Genomic DNA, 9,286 nt, shown 5'->3' with positions numbered 1-9,286 from the left:
ATTTGGATGTTTATACATCCTTCTACTTTATGCACATTGGTCAGGCCTCAGCTGGAATAGCATATGCAGTTTTACACATTGCACTTCATGAAAGACATACATTTATGGTGAAAAACATGACACCAGCAAATATGACAGAAATTAAAGAAGATCCTCAGTCAGGACTGTAGGTCAGTCAGGCTTTTGCAAAGAGTCTGTGCCTACTTTTTTCTTTATAGTAAAATCCCCAAAGAAGAATTAATTGTTCTTAAACTCACAAAAGCTAGGGATTATTGAAATATTAACTAGAATTCCTATCTTTTTAAATACAGACATATTAGAAATGTAAAGGATTTATATGCAGCACTGTCTCTCCCAACCCACTGCATCTTTGCTTCCAGCCTGCTCAGTGACTGTCACAGCAAATCATGCCCAGTTCCCTGCTCTCCCTTTCCAACACCTCTGAAAATTTCCGGTCTGATCCCTGTTTCTTCTCAGCAGCTTAGGTTCTCCTCCACCTGCATACTTCTACATCTTTCAAGTGATTTTTCTCACTCACTTCTGCTTGCCACAGCATGCAGTTTCCAGGAGCCCCACTCTCTGCCAGATTCAGCTGCTTCCTGGGAAGAAACATGTCTCTTCTATCTCCAGAGAAGTATCTGAGTTAATCCCTCTCCTGAAAGGAGCATAATATGCAAAACAAGAAGATGCAAAGATACCATCTGTCCCATTCCTGTAAGTACTTATCAGAAATAATCTGTTCTCCATTGCAGATATGGAGAAGAAAAGAAGTAATAGTCTTCAATTTCAACAGGAAGGATTCAGGTTAGAGACAAGGCACTGGAACAGATTACTTGGAAGACTGGAGTACCTCTTATCAGAGATACTTTAAAAAAGAGTTAGCTATGCATCTGTCAGCAATAATATCAATATAGTTCTCCCACAGAGAAGCACAGGCAAGAAGAACCCCTATAACTTTTTTTTCAAAAATTTTATTCAAATGTATTTTGTTACTGTATGACTTTATCAGGTTGTTGATTTCAGCAGATGTCAAAACTGGAGTGTAATTTTGCATATTCATGATTATTTGGTACTGGGTGAACCTGAAAATCACACAGACTTGGGAGTGACATGGAAGCATATGAGCAGGAAAGAAACTACTTTAAAAATACATATTGCTTGGATAAGAACGATTTGAAACTTAATGCTTTCAAAGAAGTTGTGCTTTGAAGTTTTGAGTCTACTTACTCTTATACCCGTGATATGGCTTATAACTTATAAAACCAATGTGATGTGGAACCACCCGTCAGGATATTAGACAATGTTTAAATTTAGTGCTGAATGGGCAGAGAAGAGGGGTGATGCAATCTCTGCAGTTATTTTTAATTTGTGAGAGGTATTTCTCCAGCTAAACTTGAAAATGTATGAACAGTTCAAAAATATTAGTGTAGTGGTTTTTGAAAGAATTAAGAAAATATTTTATTGAAGGTTTTCCTATAGTTGTGCAGCTTAAATGTCACACTACAAGAAAGCCACTGATTGGGATTTTGGGGGGATTTTTTGTGGGGTTCTTTTTGTTAAATTTTTCTGGAGATACAATCCCTAAATTTGGGGTTTTATTATTATTATTTTCCCATGGTCTTTTTTTTTTTACCTGAGACCAGTAAAGGATACAAGGTGTTGAGTAGCAACTGAAATCCACCTCCAGCTATTTCAACATTAGTTAGTTGTTAACATTTCTTCTAGATACTTCTAACTTGTTCCTGAATTTATCCGCTCTTTATCATTTATAGCATGTTCATTCCTTAAAAATAAAATTCTAAAATAACACTTTGGCATCTCCAAGTCAGTTCTACAGCAATCTTCTGTATGATACACAATCTTTATTTTATGCAAAGGAAAAAATCACTGTCATGTCCCACTCAGCTTACTGGATTTTTTTTATTTCCACCAGAGGTATGTGGGTTCAACACGCATGCAGAGCACATTGTAAATTAGGTTTCTGTTGTCAACTTCTAATTATACCCAGACTGACATTTGTGACACTTTTTAGGCAAGAAAAATTAAAAAAAAAATTATCAGATTAAAAAGCAATGGGGTACTTCTGCAGCATACAGTTAAAGCAATCTTCTGGTCATACTGAAATCACACTTGTGTGCTGTTCAGACAGCAAATTTGAAAGTATTTCTTTAGGAATAGCTGCAACAGGTTTGTTGGTCCACATATGCATTGTAATTTAGTATGCTGCTGGGCACAACTTCATGGTCTAGCTACAAAGAGACTTCAGCCTGCCTTGACTGAGGACTAGAGGTGAATGGGACAAAATTGCGTCCTATTATATTTACAGCTGCTTCATAAACTGCTCCTTCAGAACATCAGCAAACAAGCCTGGAAGCCTGTCCCTGCTAATGAACAGAAAGGAGCCGGTCACTTACACCATGTCTGTGTGTTTTCCAGTCTTATCTGTTTGGAAAGAAGCTGCAAAGAGTCCATCAGTTGAGTGCACAAACCAGCAGTAAGCTCAGCATTCATATTATATTTGCAGGTCTAACACATGGAGAGTGGGGAAATTGTCACCCATGCAGAGCTGAAAGGAAGTTCACTGAGAAGGTATTATGAAACTGCATAATAATTTTTGTATATTATGGATTTTGAATTGGATATTTGGATAATCTGGGTAATAATTTTTTATGTGAACATGTTTTTCTTGAAGTAGGGCTAAAATTACTTCAGGGAATTTAGGAAGGCCGTAGAGCCACTCAAAAGCTCCCTTTGAACAGGAAATAAGTCAAGACATAGGAATTGAAAGGGAATGACCACCTCTGCTTTGAACTTTCACTCTGCTGCTGAAGTTCCTCAGAAATGGATCTTGACTGACAGCCCAGTTGTCGAACTGCCAGATGAGTGGGTTCCTTACTTCTTCATGTCTGTTGCTCAGCTTATCATCTGTTGTCTCCAAGCATCTTCCAGCAGAAGATATAGGTTCAATTCATACAACAATTTGTCTCACCCTTGCTTCTACAGATGGCACTGAGAAGAAGGTGAGAGAGATGTCATAAAGAGCTTCTCCACAGTGAAGTCCAGGAAATTATTTTCACAGCAGGGAACGGACAGTATTGTGTTTTTTAAATCTTTCCAAAAGATGTATTAGGGCATATGTTTAAACATGTGAGAGATTTGAGGCTGTACTTTAACTCTTTTTTTTCTCCATATTATGCAATTAAGTGCATTTCTCTAAATATAGTAGATTTTGGAAGAAAAAATATATCACAAACTTACACCGTACAACTGAGAAATGACTATCATTTCCTCAGCCACCCAGCATGAAAAGATTATTATTAATAGAAGACACTAAATGCAAGCTGAGTTCTCAGCAGGATTATTTCATACATGGTTTAATGGACTTTCTGGATTAGTAAAGTGTTCAAGTGCCTATTCCTATATGAACAAAATTCTTGTCTTGTTTTAGAGACTATAAAATGCTTGATAATACTCAGGACGTTGCTCCTGGGAAAGAGAGGAGAGCAGCTTTGCCACCACCCGATGTATAACACACCAGGACCATTCACACAGTCTACAAGTCACTCCTTCCTATCTGCCAAGCAAGAGCTTGCCATATAAATGGCATATAAATGGCCATATAAATGCCTACAAATATCTGAAGGGTGGGTGTCAGGAGGATGGGGCCAAGCTCTTTTCAGTGGTGCCCAGTGACAGGACAAGGGGTAATGGGCACAAACTGAGGCACAGGAAGTTCCGTCTGAACATGAGGAGGAACTTCTTCTCTCTGAGGGTGACGGAGCACTGGAACAGGCTGCCCAGGGAGGTTGTGGAGTCTCCTTCTCTGGAGATATTCAAGACCCGCCTGGACAAGGTCCTGTGCAGCCTGCTGTAGGTGACCCTGCTTCGGCGGGGGGGTTGGACTAGATGACCCACAGAGGTCCCTTCCAACCCCTACTATTCTGTGATTCTGTGATTCTGTGATATAGAGACAGAAAGCTCTTTTTGGCTGCGTAGGTTGTTCTGGTGGATGACATACTGGTCCCTTCATCCTTCTGTCGTAATGAAAAAGCCTTTGGATGGGTGGAAAATAGGTGTGCTGAGCCACAGTAAGAGTTGCATGTCAGACAGGTAATATGTGCAGAACTCTTAAGTTCAGAACTATCAGACTTTGTTTATTTATCCAGCAGTATTTCCTCTGCATTACCATCTTGAACAGTAACTCAGTAAAAATTCGGGATCATTGTTTTTAATGAAGAGAGGGGAATTAGGATTCACAGTTAAATGATCACTTTGCAGTTACGGCCACAGGCAAGAGAAATGCAGTTTTGCAGTACTCTGGGAAACAGTACACTGCAGCAGGTCCTTTTTTGTACCACTGTGAAAAACTCCAGCAGACTGGCATAACCACAGTGAGGAGCAATGCCAAAACTGTGTGCGTTTCTCGATAGCATCCACAAATGTGGAGGCAAGAAAAAAGATCAGTTCTTACAGAGGTCTTCTTTCTGTCTGAAGAGAAGACCTGTAGGTAAAGCACACAGGTACAAGGCATAAGAGGAATTCCTTTCATCTCGTTTACACCATAACATCAGTACATGGGATTAACCAGTCTTTCACAAAACTAGCAAATGTGTTACATGCTACAGCCTTAACGCTTATTTTTATTTGATGGTAAATTCTTCACAATTTAAAGTGTACTAGAATTTTCAAAGAATTTAAAGAGTATTCTGAGACACAAACAAAAGTAATTTTTTATTGTCTATAATAGTTTAATTTTTATGTTGTGGGTTTTTTTTAAATTATCTCTCTTGTTCAGATGCTAAAATAGATATTTCAAAGGGCCACATCCTGAAGAGAAGTTTTCCCTGAATTCACCACAACATGATTTTTCATATCAGAGGCTACTATTAAATATAAAGTTAAGCTTGCCATTCTTCACTTTCTCTGATGATGTATGGATCAAAGCATTGTTTGTTTGGATCTTTGTTAAGACAGAGTTGCTTTAAAGGACTTTCACAGGGCTTACTTTGTGAAACTGGAAGCCTCCCAAGATGCTTGATCTTGACTAATGGCCAAGATGAAGCTGTGTTTGAATTTTAAATGACTGCAGAGCCTCCTCCTCAGCATGCTTTAAGGGTCCACTCATGTAGTGCTTATGCACACAGAGTTCCCATCGATCTTAAAGGAATGACATATTTGTAAGGAACTTAGAACTATTTTGTTTTCCTTGATGTACATAGAACCATTTATACTACTCTCACGCAGTGTACCCTTGAACAAAAACAATGTATCTGTATCACAGTTTGAAAGAAATCTTTGCAACATCATTTTCATGTCTCAGATTGTAACATTCCATCTTGCTCCACACTGCAGCTAAACCAGAAGTGATAAAGCATAAGCAAATGACCAAAAAAAACCTTTTAATTGAACAAATGTTTGTTGAGTCTAACAATACACACCTGCGATGGGGAAAGCAAAGGTTGGACATGTGATAAAATTGGAAAGAATAGTAGGTAGAAGAATATTTTCTACCTACCTTTAATTCAGATTCTGAAAGAATGATATGAAACTCTGTCAATAAATGACAGTATTTTCATGACTTAGGGGTTCCAGCCAAGGACTGGAGGAATTTGGTATTGCAGAAAATTAATTAGTTCATAGTCTAGTGGTGGCCTTATCAAAAGCAGCAATACTTATAGGAGATTTCCTTTTTTACTATGTGACGGATGAGCTGCTACAAAGCAATACAAGGTTTGTTCAAAGGAATATAAGCAGATAGGAGAGTTAATACCATAAGCTAGAAATCTACTTCACCTCTAGGGATAACAAGCCCTGAAATCAACCAGTATTTTTAAGTGTTTATCTCCTGACAGGAATGCATAGAACAGTATAAGATTAACCACTGTATTCTTGGCACATGCTGGAGAGATGCTGCTGTCTCATGACACCTGACTTTTCAGAATTTATCTATTTGCTTTTAAAAACAAGAAGGGAATATGACAAGTTCAGTTTCTAGAAGATGGGTTATCTGGAATTTCCAAATAGAAGGCGGATTTTGCATGACACAGCTCTGTTCAGATAAGAGGTTACATGTGGAAAGAGATCTTATCAGGCAATGTTGGATGAAAGTAATATTCTTGAGGCTAAGACAGAAACCTTTTATTAACTTAGTGATTCATAGACCAACGGTTGCACTTCTAGAGGATGGGGAAGGAGCCAGTGAAATTTGTTGCAGCCTTGAAGAGGAGGAAAGCAATTAAGAGCATGTCATGCTAACTATCTGCAAAGACTGCTATGAATGGTCCAGGAGGATGAGAGCACTTCCATAAGTGAGTTTGTCTATTTCTAACCATTAATAGAGTAGTGGATTTCTCTTTTTTTGCCAAATATTTGAGGGTGTCTGTCTCTGGAGTTTATTCTCATCTCCTCTATTAACTAGACTATAGCCAGTAAGTCTACTTTCCTCAGCAGTCAACAGGCATGCACCTTCATTCATGGTGCTCTCTGTTGGAAATATAAATAGTTCAGCTAAAGGTTTTTCCCACTAGGGACATGAAGCAGAATTTTATAGGAAAGAATAAAACTGCAAATTGTAATCCTCAGTGACTGCTAAAGAGAAAGGTTATGTAGAATGCAAAATATGATAAAACAAACAAGTGTCAAGTGTGCTAACATCATAACACAGTAAGCTGTTTGCTGCCCAGTCTTCATTTCTCTTACCCCTTCTCTCGGTTTCATGCTGGAGATGATTGAAGTTTTTAATTGATGGAAATGCCTGGAGAAGGGAAGTGGTACGTAATGCTGTTCCAACTATATGGAAGAATGTCTCTAAAGGCCAAGTCAGCATTAATATATGGTACATATAGATCAAGAATAATGATATCCAAACTTTTCAGGTGGGGACTAGCAATCTTAACAGCACTGGACATGTCCTTAAGGCAACATAAAATATACAAATCATGACTTTTCATTAGTGAAGTATCTTCTCCCAAGGCCATCATAAAAGAAAGTTTATTACACTTACTTGGTGGGATGCAGAGGGAGGCTTTTCTGAAATCTAATTGCTTTATAAAATGTACTTGATAGATGGCAATTTTTAGATCTTCCAAGCTGTCTATCCTCACTGATTTTGTTTTCATAAAGAACTTAAGAGGGATTGAATTTTCCCTGAATTAATGGCTCCTTGAAGGCCTCTGGAGAATAGGTAGTGAATTAACCAACCTCCAGAGTGATCTAAATGATGACCAACCTCTAGGAAACCTGAAGCAAGTGAACTTTCCCTCATTGCATGCCACAGCTACTGTACAACACCGTCACTTTTGTTAAGTGAAACCCATCTGCCACGGGGCTATCCTATAATTCCTTCAGTTCTCTAAAAGAGTAGCTACTGTTGCCTGCACGAATTTGGTAACTTAGCTGCTCATTTGTTGTCTTCTAATTCACTCACAGAATTCTTAGCCATGTGGCAATTATAAAAAAAAAAAAAATAGAAAGCAAAGAGTGTTTTAGCTGCATCTTTGTGTTTCTAATTAGCAGCAGCTTCGCATTTCAGTGTTTGTAAATATTGGTAAACACCCGTACTTATTTCTTTCACAATGTTATTTCAGCTCAAGTGAGGTAATGTGAATCCTTCATCAGTGTTCTCTGGACTAAATGCTGCAAAGCAATGAAAAGAGTTATTTTCATTGACTGAAGGAGGAACGTCGGGCACCCGAAGGATATAAAAGAACGGGCAAGCCTCTTGGCATGCACCCACCACCAGAGGACCCCAAACACCAGCAGAAACTGCTGCTGGATCCAAGGGCGGTGATGTCTTCTTCTCTTGTCTCTCCTTTTGTTTTCCCCTCTATCTTTGACTTGATTTATAGGTACATAAGGGCAATGTTGTTGTAAGTTTGTCAATACTTGATTTATAGGCACATAAGGGTAATGTAAGTTTGTCAATCCGCTATATGCTATAGCTTCGCAAAATCAGACATATTGTTGTAAGCTTTGCCAAGTCAGTATCTGTTGTGACCCACTGCATTAAAAGTAATGTCCTTATAAAGTCGCAAAGTTACCATCTTTTGTAATCTTGCTGAACCCCAGTAAAGCTTTTTTTTTAGTCAAGCCTCTTGTGTCATTTTCGTGACTCCTGGGTACTGCACAGAGAACTGAAACGCTCACCTCCCCTTACCCCCTGAGTGGGATGGGACACCTGTTTACTGTAGAAGAAAGATCAGTCCTCTTTTAGTTGTTTCCATACACATCTAGTAAGGCTTTTTAACCAGTACCTCTTTTTTCATAGTATTACTACAATTTTCATGGAATTACTATTTCCATAGAAGAGGAGGGTTTTAGCAATACACAGGAATATGAAAGGAGGAAAGAGATTTAAAAGCGGAAGACTAAAATATGGACAAATAATTCAAATGTATATTATTACACATAGTTTCACATATTTCTGTTTTTTAAAACAGCATGGGTACTTAACTTGTGAATAGGCTGGTGTACATTTGCGTATTTGGAATATGGGCATTGATGTTAAAGAGTAGAACAGAATTGTGCTTGATAAAAAATGTCTTAAGGCTAGTATTTTTCAAAAGGACATGTGCTTCTCACCTAATAAAGGTCTTTCTGATAGATGATTACTCAGTGTTTTGCCATGTCACATCAGGGTGATTACGTTCATGTAAACCACACTGTCTTCATACCTTCAGGAAGAATAATGCTGAAGGTTCATACATTAGTTTATGCAAAACCATAATCTTTTTCTCTCCCATACTACAAAAGACCACCCTGTGTGATCTGTTTAATGGCTTTGTTTTTATGAATTCTATAGCCCTGTAGTAATACTCGTCTCTGCATATGTTTGCTTTAATTAATTGGCTATTCTAAAGGCCTGAATACAGATCTGATATCCAAGACCTCCTGAATCCTAATTTTGGTTCTTACACACTGAACACTCCGGAGTAGGTATGTCATACTTTCACATTTAAAGCAAATTTCCAGGTATATTATTTTCACAGGAATATTACGGACACAGCTAATGCTTATAACCATACTTTGAAGCCGCATGGTGCCACGACTTTGAGTTATTCCTGCATGTAGCTTCTAGAATTCCTAGTTATTACTTTTGCATTACATATCTGCTTTTTGTATTTATTTAATCCATAACAGCACAACAAATACATTGCAACATATCTCAATTCATAGCTCAGACATAAATAATTGCGCACTATCATTGCTTTTAATTTATCCTTGAAATTATGGGGATTCGTGACTATCACCTCATCAGATTTAGCAGTCTGATTAGGCTGTGATTCAT

At 38.1% G+C, this 9,286-nt stretch overlaps 1 long non-coding RNA gene across 1 annotated transcript; it reads left to right on the top strand.

Moving 5' to 3' along the window:
• Positions 1-570: 570 nt before the first annotated feature.
• On the top strand, positions 571-8,121 carry LOC142360769 (uncharacterized). Its single transcript, XR_012763346.1, has 3 exons — positions 571-714; positions 2,525-2,589; positions 7,587-8,121. It is a non-coding gene; the product is annotated as an uncharacterized LOC142360769 (long non-coding RNA).
• The last annotated feature ends 1,165 nt before the right edge of the window (positions 8,122-9,286 follow it).

The sequence above is a fragment of the Opisthocomus hoazin genome, chromosome 3, assembly GCF_030867145.1.
Source record: "Opisthocomus hoazin isolate bOpiHoa1 chromosome 3, bOpiHoa1.hap1, whole genome shotgun sequence".
Lineage (NCBI taxonomy): Eukaryota > Metazoa > Chordata > Aves > Opisthocomiformes > Opisthocomidae > Opisthocomus > Opisthocomus hoazin.
The sequence above is the reverse complement of the archived record's forward strand: the minus strand, read 5'-3'. Positions and strand labels throughout refer to the sequence as shown.